The following is a 19,557-nucleotide window of genomic DNA, read 5'->3' on the forward strand; positions in this document are numbered from 1 at the left end:
GAGATGGACAGCTTCATGGACTCTGCTTTCAGGTCCGTGAAATCCAGGGTTGTCAGTAAAATAAAGAAAATTCAAGTTCATGGATAAAAATCAGTATACCTTTCAGAGAAGTAGGCTCCACCCCACAATCCATTGTTGTAAGAAGAGGCATTTCAGAGGAATGGATCCATGACTTATATGGTCCCTCTGCCCTGAGAACATTTAGCCTTCCATATTTAGTTCCCTATAACCTCTGCTCATACTCATTATCCTTGAGTTAGCAGAGATATCTTTCTATCACCCATATGCAACCAACATATATTTCTTTATTGAATCAATAATAGCTCAGACTTTTTATTCTAATATTAACACCGCATCACTATCCTCCCTCTGCATTCAGTGTTTTGTGCCTTTACACTGAGTATTTTGTCTCTAATGGTCTTGATTCCCTTTATGTCTTCTGTGCATAGTAAACTCCTGGTTAGTTAAGGCACACCTCATCCAGACTTCCTCTGAGCGCTTATGTTCTACATCTTGTTTATCATAGCACTTACAATAATATTTAGATCAATCTCACTGAAATTAGACATATTTCTTATTTCTCTCTGTATTCTCATTGCCAAGAACTGAGCCTGATACATATTATTATTGCCTTCATCTATCAGTTAGGGTGCTTTTAGCAGCAAGTACCAGAAAGTCAAATTCAAATTGGTTTAGTTAATAAGAAAATGTACCAACTCAAGTAATTAAGTATCAAAAGTTGGGGCAGACTCTAATTTTGATTTAATCCTGCAGTTCTGCCGCAAGTTCCTCTCTATGTGCCTTCTTTCTTCTTCAGGCATGCAGCTACATCAGCAATCATGAGCCTCATACTCATGCAGAGTAACTCACAGAGGAAGAGAGAGACGGATTCTTCCCATGCCAACTTTGTCTCCCTAATCATTTCCAGAATTGGGCCATGTGCCCATCCCTAAATCGGTTACTGAAAAGTGGAGTGGGACTACCCTGAGATCAATAAGATCTAGCCCTGGAGCTAGAGGTAGGATCCTTTACCCTGTAATGCAGACACTGGTCAAGCTGGGGTTTTGTTGAAATTATATTAAGCTAAAAGTAATGACTAGACTCACATTCATTGAATTAATAGCTTACTTTCTAAATAGAACAAGAGCTAGGTTCCTGCTAATGTTAAATCAGCTGCCTGAAGTTATAAAGACTGGCACCAGAGATTCTTTTGGTCTTTCTCTTATGCATTTTTCATTATGGGTTATAAACAGGAGGGATTGGAAAAACATACATACACTGAAAATCCTGCATGTTTGGATTTTCACTGATGGAGAACAGAATTTGCAAATATGAAGAGGGCTAAATCTAGAATAGATTGAAATGGGAAGGGATGAAATAAACTCATGGTTTTAAATTTACATAAAGCCTAGGTAGGTAGGTAGGTAGGTAGATAGATAGATAGATAGATAGATAGATAGATAGATAGATAGATAGATAGACAAGTGTGTGTGTGTGTGTGTGTGTGTGTGTGTGTGTGTGTGTGTGTGTGTGTGTGTGTGTGTTCTACCTCTGTCCATTAAAAGGACCTAGGAGCATTGGCACCCCTGTCGCAATGAGCATGTCTAGCATGTCTACTTCTTTGTTTCTGTGTATTATTCTCCACTAAAGAAACTAGAAGCCTCAGAGTAATGGCTTATCCAGTTCTGGAGAAGGAAACATTCAAAATAGGTCTGGAACATCTTGTATCATGAAGCAAGGAATTGCTGACAGAATGATGGAGACAGGTCAAAACATCACTGGAGCCAGTTTGAAGGGGCTCCACCGGTTGAGTCTAGGACAATTTGTGTATCAAAATAAATGACATTTATAAATTGTAATCCTTAGTATAAAATAGAAATTCATTTATTTATAATGATATAAATAAGAAGAAGGAAATTTTCCACTTAGAGTAGAAGACTTGAAGGATGGATCCACAAAAATATTTGTTTATTAATCATGAATTGATGAGTACAGAATACTTACTAATAAACCTTACATAGAGAAACCTTATAGACACGTGTAGCCTAATGGTAAAGGTTAATGTCACCAATGATGAGATAAATTAGCATTTGGTACCAACAATATGATGCCATGAGATGGCTATTTGGCAGATATCACTGCTGAAAGTTCTTAAATCATGAGCAAACATAGAAACTCAAACTGAGGGATGTTCTATAAAGTAACTGGCTCCTCTTGTTCAAAAATGTTAAAGTTATGAATGATTCCAAAATACTAAGGAATTGTCTCAAATTGAAGGAAAATAAAAATACATGACAACTTAGTGGACATATGTTCTGAATTGGATCCAGAACATAAAAGGTCATTCTTCAGCCATCTAAGAAATTGTACTTGGGTATATGCATTAGAAAGCAATATTGGCTCTGGGCTAACTTCCTGATCATGATGGTCATACTGTCATTATGTAGGAGAATATCTTCGTTTTTAAGAAATACAGACTGATGCAAATTACTAGCAAATGGTTCAGAAATAATGGTGTGTATGAATGGGCATGTAGTGTGTATGGGTGTGTATGTAAAAAGGCTAAGTAAGACAAATAGATAAAAATGCTAATAATTGAGGAATTTGGGTGATGTAAATATGGGAGTGCTTTGTACTGTTTTGCAACTTTTCTGAAGACTTACAGCTATTTCCAAATAAAATGTTTAAAAAAAAAAAGAAAAGAAAAGGAAGGATATAGATGTTGCTTGGCAACCATGAGTATTTATGAAAACATACATGTCAGGCCTCACAGGGAAGACCCTACCAAAAGCGCTGCACTTCTTTGTATTTCCAAATGATAAGGGCATTATCCTCCAAGCTTCTCATGTATAAAAAATTCATTCTTTTACCATACTCCACCAGGTATCTCTGGGAATCTCCAAGACTCTTGAAAATGTTCTGCAAATCTGTCAGGTTGTTAGCTTTTATGTAAACTAGTCATTTGTCTCCACACCATCTGCTCTCCTGCAGGTCACCCCTTTCTCTGAGATGATTTCACCCAAATGGCAGCTGCTACCCTTCTTCATCTTCCCCGTGTGGCCTCCTCACCTGCCCATGAGGTCACTGAAACCATAGCTCGGCTGAGCCCAGCTGTCCTCCATGGAACTGCAATGGGCCTTAAATTGTTGTGTTTTGTTTTTTTAAGAAAAATGATGTTTTATGACCCATGAAAATAATATAAAATTCAAATTTCAGGGCCCATAAATAAAGTTCATTGGCATACAGCCATGCTCACTGGTTTACATATTGTCTAGGGCTCTTTTGTGCTGTAATGGCAGCACTGAGTAGTTGTGACAAAGACCACCTGGACAGCAAACCTAATATTTACCACCTGACCCTTTTTAGAGAAAGTTAGTCAATCCCTTAACTGTAGGACTGAAAGAACCTTTCAATGAGGTCCTTCTTCAAACAAAAGGCACCATCGTCTCTTCCAAAAGCAGGTCCACACCTCTCCCCCAGAAAAGTATAAACTATTGATAACTACTTAAATGACACATTTCTCAACTTCAGATTTATGTCAAGTTTTAGTAATTGGAACTGTGATACATTCAACACCAAGTCAACATGTATTGAGCTGAACTGAGCCTTTAGGAGTTGGAATGATGGGATCCGACTCCCAGCTGAGTCTCCAATGCTTCTCAATTAATTAATCCAGGTTAGACTAGGAACTTAGTGAATGACATCTAAGCAGTAGTAGTAGCCCCTAAATGGTGGCAAGAGAAGAGCTATAGAGGTGGAAGGAGAGGAGGGTACAGCAGGGGGAGTAAATGACATGGTAAAATCGTGCCAACTAAAGACCTGGGAATTTCTAATTGAGCTCAAGCAACCCTCTCCTGCTATCAGTGCAACTGCTAGACCCATGCACTCAAGAAAAAATTGTCAAGTCACTTTAATTCTATTTTGATCATTATTTCCACAGGATAAATTTATGGCATTTCTATCATTTAGTTGAATTTAATAGTCATGTCTCTATTTCAATGCCAATGCCCATGTGATTTTTTAGTGAATTTTAGTTCTTTCACTTAAGGAATATTTTTTAAAATATATTTTTATTGATTCAGAGAGAAAGGGAGAGGGAGAGAGAGAAACATCAATGATGAGAATCATTGATTGGCTCTCTCCTACACGCCCCCTACTGGGGGCCTGCAACCAGGCATATGCCCTTGACTGGAATCAAACTGGGGACTCCTCAGTCTGCTATATCCACTAAGCCAAACCAGCTAGGGCAAGAATATTTTTTATATAGTTTTTTATTAAAATGAAAATGGAAGTTAATCCAGAGAGAGGACATTTGCATCTGCTGACAGCCACCAAAATGGGAATGAATTCCACAAGGAAGTGAATTCTGCCAACAACCTGAATGAGCTTGGAAGAGGACTCCTCCTCCGTCAAGTCCCCAGGCGTCAACACAGCCCAGACAACACTGATTGCAGCTTTCTGGGACCCCGTTAAGCAATGCCAGGACTCCTGACCTACAAAAACTAGGAGATAAGATCTGTGTCCTATTTTTTTAGCTGAGAAATTTATGGCAACCTGATCACATAACAATGGATAACTAATATACTGCACAATATTTCTACTTCAATCTTCCCTTCTCTAAGATGGCAGTTTTCTGCTGCTATGACCAAGGCTGTACCATCAAGATCCACTTATGCAAGAAAGAGCTCGAGGACTCTTCCAGCCTGACCCACAGAGCTGTCTTCAGCAGCCAGCTGCGGACACTGTCAGAGCATCTGATGCCGAGTGGGGGCCAAGGGTGGAGGCTGCATGTGTCCCTCCCTCCATCCTTGCCCACCCCCATCCCTGCACAGATATAAGAGACCAGTGGGAGACCAACCCATAGGGCTGGGTCACCAGTATGAAAGAAGCACATGCTTTACATGTGGGTAAAATCCGAAAAAAATATTGTTTACATCAGGCATCCTCAAACTACAGCCCGCGGGCCACATGCGGGTGTTTTTGCCGTTTTGTTTTTTTACTTCAAAATAAGATGTGTGCAGTGTGCATAGGAATTTGTTCATAGTTTTTTTAAAAACTATAGTCCGGCCCTCCAACGGTCTGAGGGACAGTGAACTGGCCCCCTGTTTAAAAAGTTTGAGGACCCCTGGTTTACATAAAATATTCCACCAACATGCTATAGAGGGAAAATGTGATGCTTGGTGTCTGAACATTTAGTTGTTTCCAGACTTGGCTCTGCAATTTATGTGTGATTAAGGCCTTATTACATGACATTGCTGAGTCTCTGTTTCCCACCTATAAAATGTGTGTGATAATAATACCTGAGACCATTTGGCCACAAGATATTTAGTGCACATTGTTAGTGAATCCTTGGGCATCATACTAGAAGCCAGAGATACAGAATTTGATGAAAGTGGCCCCTGCCATCAAGACTTGGGAGGGATTGCTATGTAAATCATTATACTATATGAGGGAAATAAGAATCTTTTCTTTTTCAGCACTGGAGTCAGCGGGATTAGGACATCTCACAGTGATAGCTGCTGTGTGTCTATTGAGTGAACGTACAGTACCTAAGTTGTTAGGTTAAGAACCGGTGATTCAATTGCACTTAGGGGAGAGGACAGCTTTTAAGTAGCAAAATCTCTTGTGGTAGTATGTTATTAAAAAGTAACACTGGTCAGGCTAGGATAAAATGGCTAAACTGTTCTACCCAGGAAATAAACCAGAATATCTATTGGAGAGAGAGTACAGCACTAGAGAGGAGGAGGGAGGAAGAGGCATGGTAAGACAGAATTCTGCATCGAAATTACGTCCATCTGGAGCTACAAAATTGCACCCTTATTCACACATACACACTCTTAGTATGGATTGTCCATAAAAACCTGCTACCCACAACTCCCATGGGTGAATCTGGGGTGCGGCGGATGAATTAAAAGGAGCTGTTTCCTAAGCATTGATGAATGGCAGAAGGTAGGAGTGGCTGGTGGGGAGATCCAAAGAGATGGACAGTGTGAGAGGCACAAAACCAGGGCCAGAGGTGTCAATGTAAAACAAAAGCTCACCTGCCTGAATCCCTGTAGGTCATCAGAGGACACTTGGAATCCCTCCATCTGTGGAATGGGGCTCTGAGCCAGTGTAGATCTCAATCATCACAAAGTGATCCCTGCAAGCGGAAGAGCTAGGGGACATGCGGAAGCTGACACTGGAGAAATGAGAAAATGAATAGACAAAGTGTCAGGAGCACGAGAGGAAGGTAGTGGAGACTCTGGGGGCTCTGTTGTCAGCAGTAAGTTACTTCATGAAGTAGAAAGAAAAGCTGCCAAAGAGCATCTAAGTGTCATTCCCCCTCCCCCTCCCCCCTGCCCTCCCCTGGGGAATAGACATGGAGAAGGAAAGCCTTTAGGAGAAATGATGGTCCCAATTTCTGGGGTCAGCTCAATACCTCATCGGTAGGAAGAACTCAATGGGCCCTGCATCCATGGCTTCCAGACCAGCCACAGCCTGGAGCAGGGAGGTGGGGCCTCTACTTCAGGGCAGACCTGCCTTCTCTCCAGAGGGGCATTGGCTTCACTTCCTTTTGTGGGGTTTTGTTGTTTGTTTGTTTGTTTGTTTGTTTGTTTGTTTTTACCTGATGCCTGAGACCTGACCTTTCTATTAATTCTTTGTACTAAAAGACCAGGGAAATTTTTTTAAATAAAAAAGAAAGTTAGAAAATAGGAAAAGGAAAGGCTGGCAGAGCGTTCTTGTGAACGTGAGCTCGTTTGCAGGGGCACAGACCCATCTTGGAAAAGGACTCTTTGGAAGAGACCTTTGGTGCCAAATATTTGAGCGGCTGCCAGTCATTTATGACTCCCTCTTTATCATTTCCCTTCTGATGGGGCAGATCAAGACAAATCCGCATTCCTTCCCCCCGTCTGGAGCCTGCTCTTAGCCTCTGTCAGCTGCTGCTTTGCTGAGGCTCTTGGGTTTGAGAAAACCTGCCTGGCAGCTCCATGTTTGTTTGTAGCAGCACTTGTGCAGATGGGGTGTCATCTGGGAGCCATGGCAGCAGAGACACAACAAACAAAAGCAAGCCCTGCTTCCAGGGTGAGCAGTGAAGTTCTCCTAGTTCCCCAGCACTGTTTATGGAGGAGCTGAGTGGCCATATATCCCTGGTCCTCCAAAGCCAGATAGTGGGCAGCTGTTGCAGATTCTTCCTGAAGAGCTTATAATAAAACAGTTCAGGCTGAGCTTGACCATGGGACCGTGAAGATCTCCTGCTGCCATTTGGTAGTGACTGTCCCACTCTACCCGCTAACCAACCTCCGTCCCTCCCTTCCTTCCTTCCTTCCTTCCTTCCTTCCTTCCTTCCTTCCTTCTTGTCTTTCTTTCAATAGTTGAGCAACTGATAGATGCTAGATCCTGGGAGTAGAACCAAGAACATAATGAGAAGCAGGGCATGGTCTCCACCCCCATGGAGCTCAGAGTTGAGTTGGAGAAAGACACAAACACACGTTGTCTTTAGTGTCATAAGTAATATAACTCACTGTGGGAAAGAGAAGAGTGAGTCCCTAATCAACCAAGAGCCTTCAGAGAAGGTACTACAGTCCGAGCTGGGCTTTGAAATGCCAGTTAACTGAATGGAGGAGTGGTGGAAAGATGTCTTCCTGGGAAGTGGTACAGCAGGTACAGATAGGGAAGATGGAGAGAGCACAAGGCTCTTTGAGGAACCCCACAGCAGCTCTAGTGTGGGGCATGAGTGGTTCAGTGTGAGAGATGGGGCTGTAGACCCAAGCATACAATGGTGTGCAAATAAACAGAAGGGTTGTAGACAGATGATCCGATCTCTATATCAGAAAGCTCTTGCAGCCAGCAGCATAAAGAAGGATGGAATAGAGGAGAGGAGGGCTGTAAAGAGAAAGGCCCTGTTCACGGACTTCTATTAAAGTAAGTAACCACCAGAATTACTCCTGCAGGATAGTATGAGTGTTTAGCACTGATGGCAGTATTAGCTCTTGAGCTAACTGGCACACAACAAAGGAGCTGTCAGCTCCCTTCACAATTAAATTCTGATCCATTTTCTCACGTAGGAAGGGAATCTGTAATGCCCATCTTATTCAATCCTTCAAATCTGCTCCATGTAATTCTCATTCATGGGTTACCTCATTTATGCCAAGCGCTTTTAGAGACACCAGGATATCAAGATAAAATTGTTCATAATTTCTACTTTCGTGACCTAAACATTAATGGCTACTTGTGGTATTAAAATAGAGCAATTAATAACTTAGCCCTTTCCCTAATAACCCCCATTTTAGAATTCATTTTTATTTGCAACATAAGATTACAGAGGGAAAAGGAGAGTTAAGAAGTTTGCTGAATGCTTTGCAGATTAAGTTGTTAGCAATGAAAATACTCATGATTTCTCTGGAGTCCAAAGGCCCTGAGAGGAAGGCTGATGAGGAAGGTCTGAGTGCTCAGTGGGAACGGTGACGTGCTCAGTCTCTGCTTGCTGGTGTCCTACAGTCTGGTTTGGATGGGGTTCTGGACTGTGGGAAGGTGATGCTGGCTCAGCTTGCTGCCATGTGTAATAGGAGGACATCTAGGCTCGACGATGGGCATTGGAACACCCAGGGAGGCCCACCAATAACATTTCCTTCAAAAAGGTGACCCAGAATATTCTGTTGGATTGTTATCTACTGTTCATGCTCACAGGCTCTGAGCTTTAGAGAACCATCCATTCTAAATCCCTCCCCTGTCTGATGAACACACATTCACTTTCCAGCACTTTTTCTGTATCATATCCCCTGCAGCCAAGAAGAAAATGACTAAAGCATTTAGTACATCTCCCATGTGGTATGCAGTATGGTGCATGGTATAAAGTGATACACAACATATATAATAAAATGATGTCCTATCTGTACTGTAGTATACAGTATACATTATATAGGAAATGATGCAAGATAATATGGTGTGCTGTGATTCTTTGTTTCCTTGACTGTGTTGCCATGAGACCATGAGCTATTTGACTGCAGGGCAGTAGCTTATTCATCCTTTTCTCCTTAAAACCAGAAGCATCTGACAACTAGGAGCTCAGGGTGTGTTTTCGAAAAAAAAAAAAAAGGAGCTGAATGGAAAGGAAGAAAAAGAGAAAGGAAACAAAGGAGTTAATTATCTTGCAAAAAATCAACACTCTATTCTTCTTTTTAAAATGGGTTCCAATCTCACTAACACAGGCTGTCTCCATAAAAGGGCTCTGGCATTTTACTAATCAGATGTCAAGAAATAAGTGAGATTGCGGATTCCCTGGCCTCACACTTTCTCAAAGAAGGTCTTTGAATTTTTTTACTCACCCTTTAGAGGAGTGAGCTAAGGAAAATAATAATTATATATAAAGATAAGTCTTATTATTCAAGTGTGTACAAGGTAAGTTGTTTTAGGAAGAGAGAGGGATGAATAATTGACTCTGCCAAGAAGGTGTTTTAGGAAGAGAGAGGGATGAATAGTTGACTCTGCCAAGAAGAGCAGGCTGGGAGGGCTATCCAAGATGGGTTTTCAAGGCTGAGCAGGAGTACAGCCTGGGCAGGAGAAGAGTACTTCAGGGCAGAAGTCACTGGCATGCATCAGAGCTTCCTGGGACTTGGTCCTGTGTTACCAGCTGAGCCGTGGTGGAAAAGGTTTGAGTATTCTCAGCAGCAGTTATAGTTGTAAAGATGGCATCATTTCTTCAAAAACTATGTCCTGGAGGGTTGATGTTGACGGGAGGTTTGATTTATAAACTGAGAGCACAAAGTCCAACTTGCTCATTTCAGTTGGAAAATCTGAGACACAGGAGGTAAAGCAGACTTGTTAAAATTCATTCACAGCTACCCAGAGACAGGGCCAGAACTAAAGACTTGAATCAAGATTCCTTTAAATCAGCAAGAGAGTAACAATTGTGTCAAATAGAGAATGAACATTCCCCGACCATTCAAACGTGTCCTCTATAGACACTGCTTCCTATTCTGCATGACCTTGACCTAAAATAAATTTATTAACAAAAGCCAATGTAACTGAGCTCTTAGGAGAACAATTCAAAGTTAAGGGTAGAATATAGACTCAATAAAAAAAACTACTATCTGAGAATCTGCCACTTTCTAACTGTGTCCTTTTACAAATTCACTGCTATTTATCTACCTCATCTGTAAAATGGGAATGTTCATCCATAACTCAGAGACCTGTAGAAAGTCCATGAAACACTGTATGAAGAAGATGAGCACAGTTTCTAGATGTAGTGGGCTAAATGATGGAGCCCCTAAAACATATTTATATCCTAATACCCAGAGTCTGTGAATGTGACCTTCTTTGGAAAAAGAGTCTCTGCAGATGTGATTAAGTTAAGGATGCTGAGAGGAGGAGATCACCTGAAGTTATCCAGCTGGGTCCTAAATTCAGGGTCAAATGTCCTTATATGAGACACAGGGGGAAGAGGAGGAACAGGGACCACAGAGGTAGAGATTGCAATGATCTGCCCATGAGCCAATGCCTGGAGCCAGAAGAAGCCAGCAGAGACAAGGGACAAAATCTCCCTCCAGCCATGAAGGGAGCATGGCCCTGCTGACGGCTGGATGTCACACTTCAGTCCTCCAGAAATGTGAGAGGATACGTTTCTGTGGTGTGCAGCCACCAAGTGCATGATCATTAGTTAGGGCAGCCACGGGGATCTAATAAAGGAACTAGACACTAGAAAACAGTGAGTGTTCAAAAACTATATATATACTAGTCTCTATCTGCCAGAAAGGTCATTTTGAAAGCACAACTGATGCCTTTATTCCTTCCTTTTGCTTTTTTTTCGCCCGGGTAGGAAGGGGGTGGAAGTATAAGATTTTGCTCAAAGAGCTGTTCTGAGCTCAGTGCTAGCTCTGATATGCCTCTAGCTAGGAACAAGTAAGTGGTAAGAGTAAGACTGAAATCTTTGTGAAAACTCCACCCAAGAATGGAAAGCTGAGGAGAGGAAGATGGAAAAACCAGCATCAACATGACTTCCTTTACTGAACTCTAATATTGGGGGAAGGGGATTTCTACACATTTTTTTCCATAGGGCCTTTGCCCTGAGGATGATATGGTAGAAACATCACTGAGCTGGCTCTGCTTCTAGACTGGGCCATGAGCTCACAGTATAGTCACTGCTTGTAACTTCACCCTTTTGAGCTTTAGTATTTTGTTTTGGTTTTGTAGATAAAGTAAATATTTTATGCCATGTAATTTCAATGGGAAAAATAAAGAGACAACAAGCTGCTGTCTGCTCCAAATTGCATCTTGCTACTTTCACTCTATCATCTATCTAAACTTCAGACATAAAGATGGAAAATAATTCAGTTATATAGATACTTGTATTATTATTATTATTATTATTATTATTATTATTATTATTCATTCTACCACCCACACTTTGGGTAACAGAATCGTGCCCATTCCTCTGGCATCCAAGGCCACACACAATCTCCTAATTTGTTTCTTTTCATACATTATGCTTCATCCTCACTGAATGATGTCCCACTGGTACTAATTTTCTATGCAGAAGATGGAATCTTTAGAGATACCCCAAAACAAAACAGCAAGTAGCAGCAAAGTTTTTGACCTAGTTCGGTCCTCACTTTCACCCAGACCCCCTGGATATCCCAAGGAACACAATACAGGCTTAACTTCCAGGATACGGAAGAGATGCTTGTCAGTGGGAAATTTAAGGTCTCAGTCACAAATTATTCAGTAAGGGAATTCTTTATGGTGATTTCCCATTTCATAGTTCAAATATGATCATACAATGTTAGAGTAACATGAAAACTATTGGACATCTCATTTTGCCAATATGGAAAGCCAAGTCCTGGAGAGAAAAGAGATGCCTAGCCAAACATCATAAGTCAGTGACAGAGGAGGGACTAGACCCCAAAATATCTTGAGCCATATATCCTGTAGCATCTGTAACAGTATGACTTCAGTGCCCAGCGGTGGGAGCTTCCATGTGATGGGATGTTTATAGAGGGATTAGAGGAGGCTCTAACGTTGAATAACCAGCCAAGCCAGCATTCTCTCCACCCTGTGGAACTAAGGATGAAGAATAGAAAGGTATGAATTACTATTAGCTGAGTTCCATTGGCATGGTTCTTCTAAACTGGGAATGTGGGGGGAGGCTTTGTTCCCCAAGGAACATTCGACAATGTCTGGAGACATTTTTGATTGTCACAAGGTGGAGGGTCAGGGTGGGTGCTTACCGGCATCTACTGGTTAGAGGCCAGGAATGCTGTAAACATCCTACAAGGCACAGGACAGTTCCCCACAACAAATTTTCCAGCCCAAATGTCAATATTTCCAAGGCCTATGTGGAGAGGGAATGAAAGCAACCACCAGAGATGACATGCAGGTATAAGCTGTACATTCAAATTACAGTGAACATCAGTCTGGGTTCCCAAAGATTTGGTTCTTAACGTTTTTCCTTTGGGACTGTGAGCTACCCCAGAATCCAGATGCAAGAACCAATATCCCCCCCCCCTTTTTTTTTTTTTTGGCAAACACTGATTGGAGTTGGGTTTTTGTCACTTGTAAAGGAAAGAGTTCCAACTAATAAACTCACATTTATGGAGCACTTGAGAGTTAGCTAAGTGTTTTCACATTTGTGGTCTTATTTGAGTCTCACCAAAACCTACACTGTGTATGGAGAGAGGGGAGGGATTTGGAGCCTCATCTCATTGACGTGTGAAAAGTGAAACCCAAAGTCGCTGAGGTTAAATGATCGTCCTAACACCACCCCCACGATGTTGAATGCTATGGAACTCCCCTGGGAACAAAACTGTAAGTTCTTAGGGTCTGAATAGTACAACTAGAGGTAGTCTAATTAAAATAATAGAATGATAGTTGACACAGATAGAGTGCTTACCATATGCCAAGCTCTACTCTTAAGTGCTTTGCATATATTAACTAGTAAATCCTTGCCACAAATGTATGAAATAGGTACAATTATTTTCTCTATTTTACAGACGAGGAAATCAAGGTGTTTGAGTAAATTGCTGAGGTCCTCTACATAATAAGTGACAGGATCAGGATCCCAACCCAGAATCCTCTTGCTCAACCAGTGTACCTTATTGAGTTACAGAGTTTGTGAAATTTGACCCAAATCCTCCCTACACGTAGCAAGGAAGGTGAAGAGCCAGGATCCAAATCCTGATCCAGTTGAGTTAAAGATCTTTATTCTAAACTGGCACCCAGTCCTCACTCTCATTCCAGAGAGTGGTGCGATGCCAGGTTTGAAACCCAGACTTCACATTCTCAGCTGGTGCTGATGTCTCCTCAGACACTCATCCCATGCACATTTAATGCACACTCACTACAGGTTAAGCCCTTTAGAAATTGTATTGCAATGAGGAATAGGGATGATGCACCTTGCAACTTACTCAATCACAAACCTATCCTTATCCTTGGAGAAAACGAGATTCATATTTAAACACAGCTCCCAGGAGCTTGGGAAGGAGAGCCATCTGCATTTTATTAGGGAAAGACAAGAAAGCTCCCCTCATAAACCTCAGACGCCAAGTTGAAAATATGCTAGTTCACAGTTCAGAGCAGAAATTGGACCCGTCACACCAAGATCACTTTTGTTCCAGGAGCACATGTGGTCAGGAGGGCGAGACTGTTTACTTCACAGCTTCCCTGTAGTAACTGCGGCCTGAGGGTTCTGTCCCCTTTCTGTCCCGACATTGGGGAAAAATGATCTTCGGGTCCAAAACAGATGGCTTTTACCATGATGAAAAAATTGCATGTCATCATTTTGACAGAAAAAGACACAGTATGTAAGGGTGAAATGAAGTTGTAAATCTTTGGAAATATGATATGGGAGAAATAAACATAAAAGAAAGATTATTTCAGAAGTTTTTACAAATTTCAAAATCCTTTCTTGATCACCTTTATTTCTCAAGACTACAGGAATATCTCCACTCCTGGGACTTTCACATTGTAATCTCTCACTTTGATACCGAAACTGAGTGGAAAGAACATCACACAAGAGCATCTGAAGCCCATGGGCCAGTACTACGGGGTGGGCATTTTCCAAGGCTTGAGTTGACCAACAGAAGCAGAACCTTGGCTCAGAAAGGAGCATTTGTCAATTCTGTGAACAGAGGTTTGTTCCTTTTCTCATAGGTAATGTAAAGAAGGTACTGATGAAAAGAATTAGAGTTCCTTGGGCAAATTATTTTTTTTTTGAAAACTACTTGTCAGTCTCCCTTCCTTAAATGAGATGAAGTTGAGGTTCTCAGGATTAAATCATTTACCCGAAGTCAAACCCCTGATAATTGGTTCAACTGAGAGGATGAGTTTCTGCATCCTCAAGGAACCTCAAGGTCATTGATTCTAAAGTTGAGTATATTGCCTTCCCCCAAAGTGACTACTACTCCTGTGTTTTCTGTTTTGTGACTGGCAGCAAAGTCCCCCAGTCATCATAGTTGGACATCTGGGATGTCTCATCTCCTGTTTCAGTCAATCACCCACTCCCTAGATCCTATTTCCAGACTCTCCTTGGCCCCTCTAATAGTCCTCTCATACTTGCCTGGAGTATTGTAACACCTCCCATCTGGTCTCTCTCCTGTCATCTTGTTCCCTCCTTCATGCAGCCACTGGGACAGATTAAACCAAACTTGACAGTGTCACTCTCCTGCTCAGAACCCCATCACATACCCACATCACCTACAGCAGAGATTGTGAGTTTCTTGGCTGAGCACACAAGACCCTATTCCTTCTGGTCCTGCCTCACCTCCTCAGCTCTTCGCTCTGCTTCTTTCTCCAAACCCACTCAATAGCTTCCAGGATCCCAAACTGCTTGTGGTCTCCCTCATGTACCACAATGTTTCTCATCTCTGTGTTTCTCCACCTGTCTGCTGTGCCTCCATATGGCTCACTCCTTCTCATCCTTTAAGACTCAGTTAAGTCATCCCTTTCTAATGCTGTGTGTGTGCTAGAAAGTTCCCCCCGAAGCCTTACAGACCCCACCTTGAGGGTCCAGCACTTGCCTGTGCTTCTCATTATGATGACCATATTGGTATCCTGATCTCCATGCATCTGTCTCCTCAACCAAAATGTTAATTCCTTAACCACAGCAATGATCCTGCTCTAGACTCGCTGCTTCTCAAGGAGTAAATCCATGGAGATCCTGGCATCTCCCGTATGTAAAACTGCAGTTGATCCATGGGTGAAATCTTGCCTGTTTATAGCAAACAGCAGCAAGTTGTGTTCTATGTGAGTGGAAAAAAGGGAAATAAAGTAACAGGCACAGCTCAGCCTCTAGCACTGACTTAAATACATCCTTTCTAAATTGATTTATGGGAAAAACAAAAGAATTGCCAAAGATGAATCTCCCTGAAGCTTGCATTTTCCTGAAACTTTTTGCCTGTCACTCCTTAAGTAAGAGCTTCTTATATATAAAGTTGAAATCCATTTTTACAAGATCTTTTTTTTTTAACTCTTTCTGGTTTTGACATTCTTTTTAAAAAAATATATTTAAAAAAAACCTTTCCCCCCTCCATAGGCTTCCACCTTCCCCAGGCATTCACCTGTCTATTGGCTGTGTCCATGGGCTATGCATATATGCATACGAGTTCTATGATTAATCTCTTCCCGCCCTCCCTCCCACCTTCTCTCTGAAATCTGTCAGTCTGTCCCATGCTTCCATGCCTATGGTCCTATTTTATTCGTCAGCTTATTTTGTTCATTAGATTCCACTTATAAATGAGATCATGTTATATTTGTCTTTCTCTGACTGGCTTATTTTGCTTAGCATAATAATCTTCAGCTTCTGTCTTTTAATATTCTTGGAAACCTTAAGAAGTAGATATTAGTCCTCTTTTAAAGTAGAGGAAACTAACTCTCAGATATTTAAATAACTAAAGTTTTTCAAGTTAGAGTCAGGATTTAAACATAAGCACTTGAATCCAAAAAGCCTGCTTCCCCTCCTGACTGTGGTCAGTGATGCAGCAAATGGAAAAAAATGTGGCTGTATGAAGCTTTAGTTGCCAAAATGTCACTGTCACTATTGTAACAGGGTTCTCTTTACATAATAGGGTCCTAGGAGAAAAGCAGAACAGTATTAGAAAGGAATTCAGGGACTCCCACTCACCATCAGAAATAAGGGAGGAGCAAAAGCAATGGAAAATGAAGAAGAAAAATTAAGATGGGATGTGTCCAGATATGGCGTTGTCTTCCCAAGGAGAGGGGCAGTGACACGTGGAGGGACAGGGTGTGGCCGCACACAGCAAGGGTTTGGCAGGGTGGTCTGAGGAGTGGCAAGCTTTGTAGTAAATGGCTACATTTCCAAGTATCAGAGCCATGGGGGCATCTGGCCCAGAAGATGTTCTTGGAAGCAGGAACTGCAGAAGGAGGCAAAAATAAGGAAAAGCTAAAATAAATCATGGGCTCCATGTGTCCGGGCTCGCAGGAATGCTCTGACTTTGGAGCTACTTTTCCTATTGGCACTGGATTTTTCCAGAGGCCCTGTCCCTAATGACAATTTCTTACTTGAGAGTTATTGGGAATCCTGGTGGAAATGGGTTACAAAAGAGGGAGACTATATTTCACCACATTTCTTCAGAGGCCAACTCTATTTAGCCTGCTTTACCAGCCGAGTTATGTCAGCTCTTTACCAGTGTCTCGGCCTCAAGGCTCCCCACTCCCCTCTGTTCTCTTATGATGCTAGAACTGGGCACTTGCAATTTATATTTTCAGACTCCTTGCTGGCTTGCTTCCCATGAGAGTCCCTCAACAGGAGGAACTGACAGGAGACTAGAAGGTGGCAACATGAAAAAGACTCCCTTCCTGTTCCAGATCCTGGCAGACTCCTTGCAGAGAAGCAAGACAGCTCTGGTTCGAGCCGCCAGCTTCCTTTAGCACCAGGAGATGCCTCCTTAGAGGTACCAGTTCTAGCTGGCCCCCTAGGTCTCAGCTTAAGCGTTCAGTTCACATTCTTGGAGTTCTGGCCCTGGCCACAGTGTACCCCCACAGAGGCCTGAGTACCCAGCCTTGGCGCACCTCCCAGAGTGCCTCCTCCAGAGGTTGAAACACACACACACACACACACACACACACACACACACACACACACACACACGTGAGAATTGGCCATGCAGAGTTCTTATCCTAAATGATCCTAGTACGACCTTTACTACCTTTTCATTTTTGTTCTCCCTGTCAGAGGGATAGTAGCTACTTCCTGTAGTCACTAATGTCTGCATTACTTAGCATCCCCTATTTGCTAGACTAGCTTTCTAACACATGTGTAATCAACTTCCTATATTAAGCCCCCTCTGTTTGAAATTCCTACTGTGCTTTCCATTTTCTTGACTGGGACCTGATGGATACCGAGGGTATCATATCTCTAAGTGTAATGTTATAAAATCTTTTACAAGGACAATTATATAAAACTTTAACTCCATTGAAAAGAAAATTACCCTGTCAAGTCACCATCATTTCTATCAATACTAAGAGCAAGTACACTAGCTCTGTATGTACAAGAGTTCTGATACTTCGTTCACCCTTGAATGAACTTGGTCTGGACCCTAGCAATATGCCAGATAAAGCTGTCTTAGGCTCTAGCAAGACAGCTTTGAATGAGGTATGATCTCTACCACGAGGGAGCATATAAGGGCAGGAGAGGTCAGTAATTATGCCATAAGAGAGGAATCTATTAGAGCAACCAGAGGCCAAGCAAGGACAAAGGAGGAAGCCTGTGAACTGTGCAGGAAGGTCACTGCTTCTCAGAGTCTTGTTATTGTTGAGTGTTTTCCTTAAAAGGAACACAGACAAATTTTGGATGACTTAATCTATAAAAGCATATGTCTGGAGTGAAAGATTAAATTCTGAGGTCAAGGAAGGAGGCTCAAGAAGGAAAATGGGATAGATGGGAGCCAGGCAGCTCTAGATGGTATTGTTGGCTGGAATTGTCAGATGTCTGGACCCAGAACCACTGCTGGAAACAAAACACCCATGCGTTTTCGTGCATTCACCTGGAGAGAGTCAAGTTGACCTAAATTAGCTCAATGTGCATTCTGTGACTGTACCCAACAGGTGAGATGAAGGACCCAGTGAGACATCTCTGCCCACAATAGGGGAGGTTCAACCCCAAAGGGAAATTCACAAAGAGGGAATAGAGAATAACTAAATTAAAAAAAAGGGGGTGGTGGTGGGGGATCAAGACAGAAAAGTGTTTGCTGGTGCCCTAACTGGCTCGACTCAGTAGAAACAGTGTCAGCCTGCTGACTGAAGGGTCCTGGGTTTGATTCTGGTCAAGGGCACATGCCCAGGTTGCAGGCTTGATCCCCAGTAGGGGGAATGCAGCTGATCAATGATTCTCTCTCATCATTGATGTTTATACATTATATATATATATTTATATATATATTTATATATATATATATATATATATCCCCCTCTCCCTTCCTCTCTGAAATCAATAAAAATATTTTTTAAAAGAAAGGTGTTTGCTGGGAGTGGGGGGATGAGTAAGAATTTTCTAGATGAGGAGGAAAAGAGGAGGATGTTCATATGTTCATTCTAGGCAGGGAGAGCAGCATGAATAAAGGTATGATGGTGAGAAAGACACAATAAGGGAACATAAATAATCCTGAGACAGCAAAGTGGAGGCGAGACTGCCAATATTAACAGGGACCAGAAAATGACAGTTCACATGCAAGGCCTTAAAGAAACTACCTACCATGTAGTCTACAACATCCAGGAGGCACCATCAGGTGGATTTCAGCAAGCCATCCATGTCTTGACATTGTTGCAAATGTGTGTTTTTGCCTCTACGTGTGTGTGTGTGTGTGTGTGTGTGTGTGTGTGTGTGTGTAATGAAGCAATGAAAATTTTCATTCAAGTGGAGGGGACAGAGCCGGACTGAGTGAGCTAAGGAGACAATAGGATGTGAGCGGTGAAAATAGGGGAAGACGGTGATGTATGATTAAATCCTAATTTATTGGCACAATTCAAGGTTGAATAGGAGTTCAGGAAGGGCAAGTTCATTGGAAGCACTAAAGAGATGATGTGGCCCTAGAGAGAACATGAACAATATAGTCCTTGTCATAAGAAAAGGGCTGTCAGTGTCCTTTCTATGTATCAGACAAGGGAGGCAAGCCGGCCTCAGTGCAGATCAATTACTTCGTAAAAATCTTTCAATAGTAAATCATAAGTCCCCATAGGTTCCCTAGACTAGACTCCTCCAGGACAACACCCCTGTTTGATTCATTTCTGTATCCCAAGTGAGCATGCAAAGAGGCCTTTGGAATGAATTGATTCATTTAGTGGGATGACAAACTTAACAAAGATTGCTTGTATTATTTTGATAATTACTTTACATTACTAAAACAAAACACAGAATGGAGACATATGTCTGTAAACAACTGTGGGATGCTTCCATGACTGCTCTGCAACGTTCTTCTGCTAAATATACTGCGGGCAGCCTTCTAGCAGCTCAGTGTAGCTTTAAATTACAAATTAAAAAGCCAGAGGGGGCTCGTGAGATAAGATTACACCCAGCATCACTACATAAGTGAACTGCTCAATTAATGGCTCAGTAAGCAGATGCTC

General features: G+C 42.0%; 1 long non-coding RNA gene across 2 annotated transcripts in view; it reads right to left on the reverse strand.

The window, feature by feature from the left end:
* LOC129151628 (uncharacterized) overlaps positions 1–19,557 on the reverse strand; it is an 85,078-nt gene that overhangs the window by 22,505 nt on the left and 43,016 nt on the right. Inside the window, exons 1-2 of one of the 2 annotated variants that reach the window (XR_008558266.1) lie at positions 16,097–16,193; positions 6,042–6,181 (exon numbers count right to left, since the gene is read on the reverse strand). This is a non-coding gene — a long non-coding RNA (uncharacterized LOC129151628). Of the gene's footprint in view, positions 1–6,041; positions 6,182–16,096; positions 16,194–19,557 lie in introns of those variants that run through there. The other variant, XR_008558265.1, reaches the window with a different exon arrangement.

This window comes from Eptesicus fuscus, chromosome 15 (assembly GCF_027574615.1).
Source record: "Eptesicus fuscus isolate TK198812 chromosome 15, DD_ASM_mEF_20220401, whole genome shotgun sequence".
In the NCBI taxonomy this organism is placed as follows: domain Eukaryota; kingdom Metazoa; phylum Chordata; class Mammalia; order Chiroptera; family Vespertilionidae; genus Eptesicus; species Eptesicus fuscus.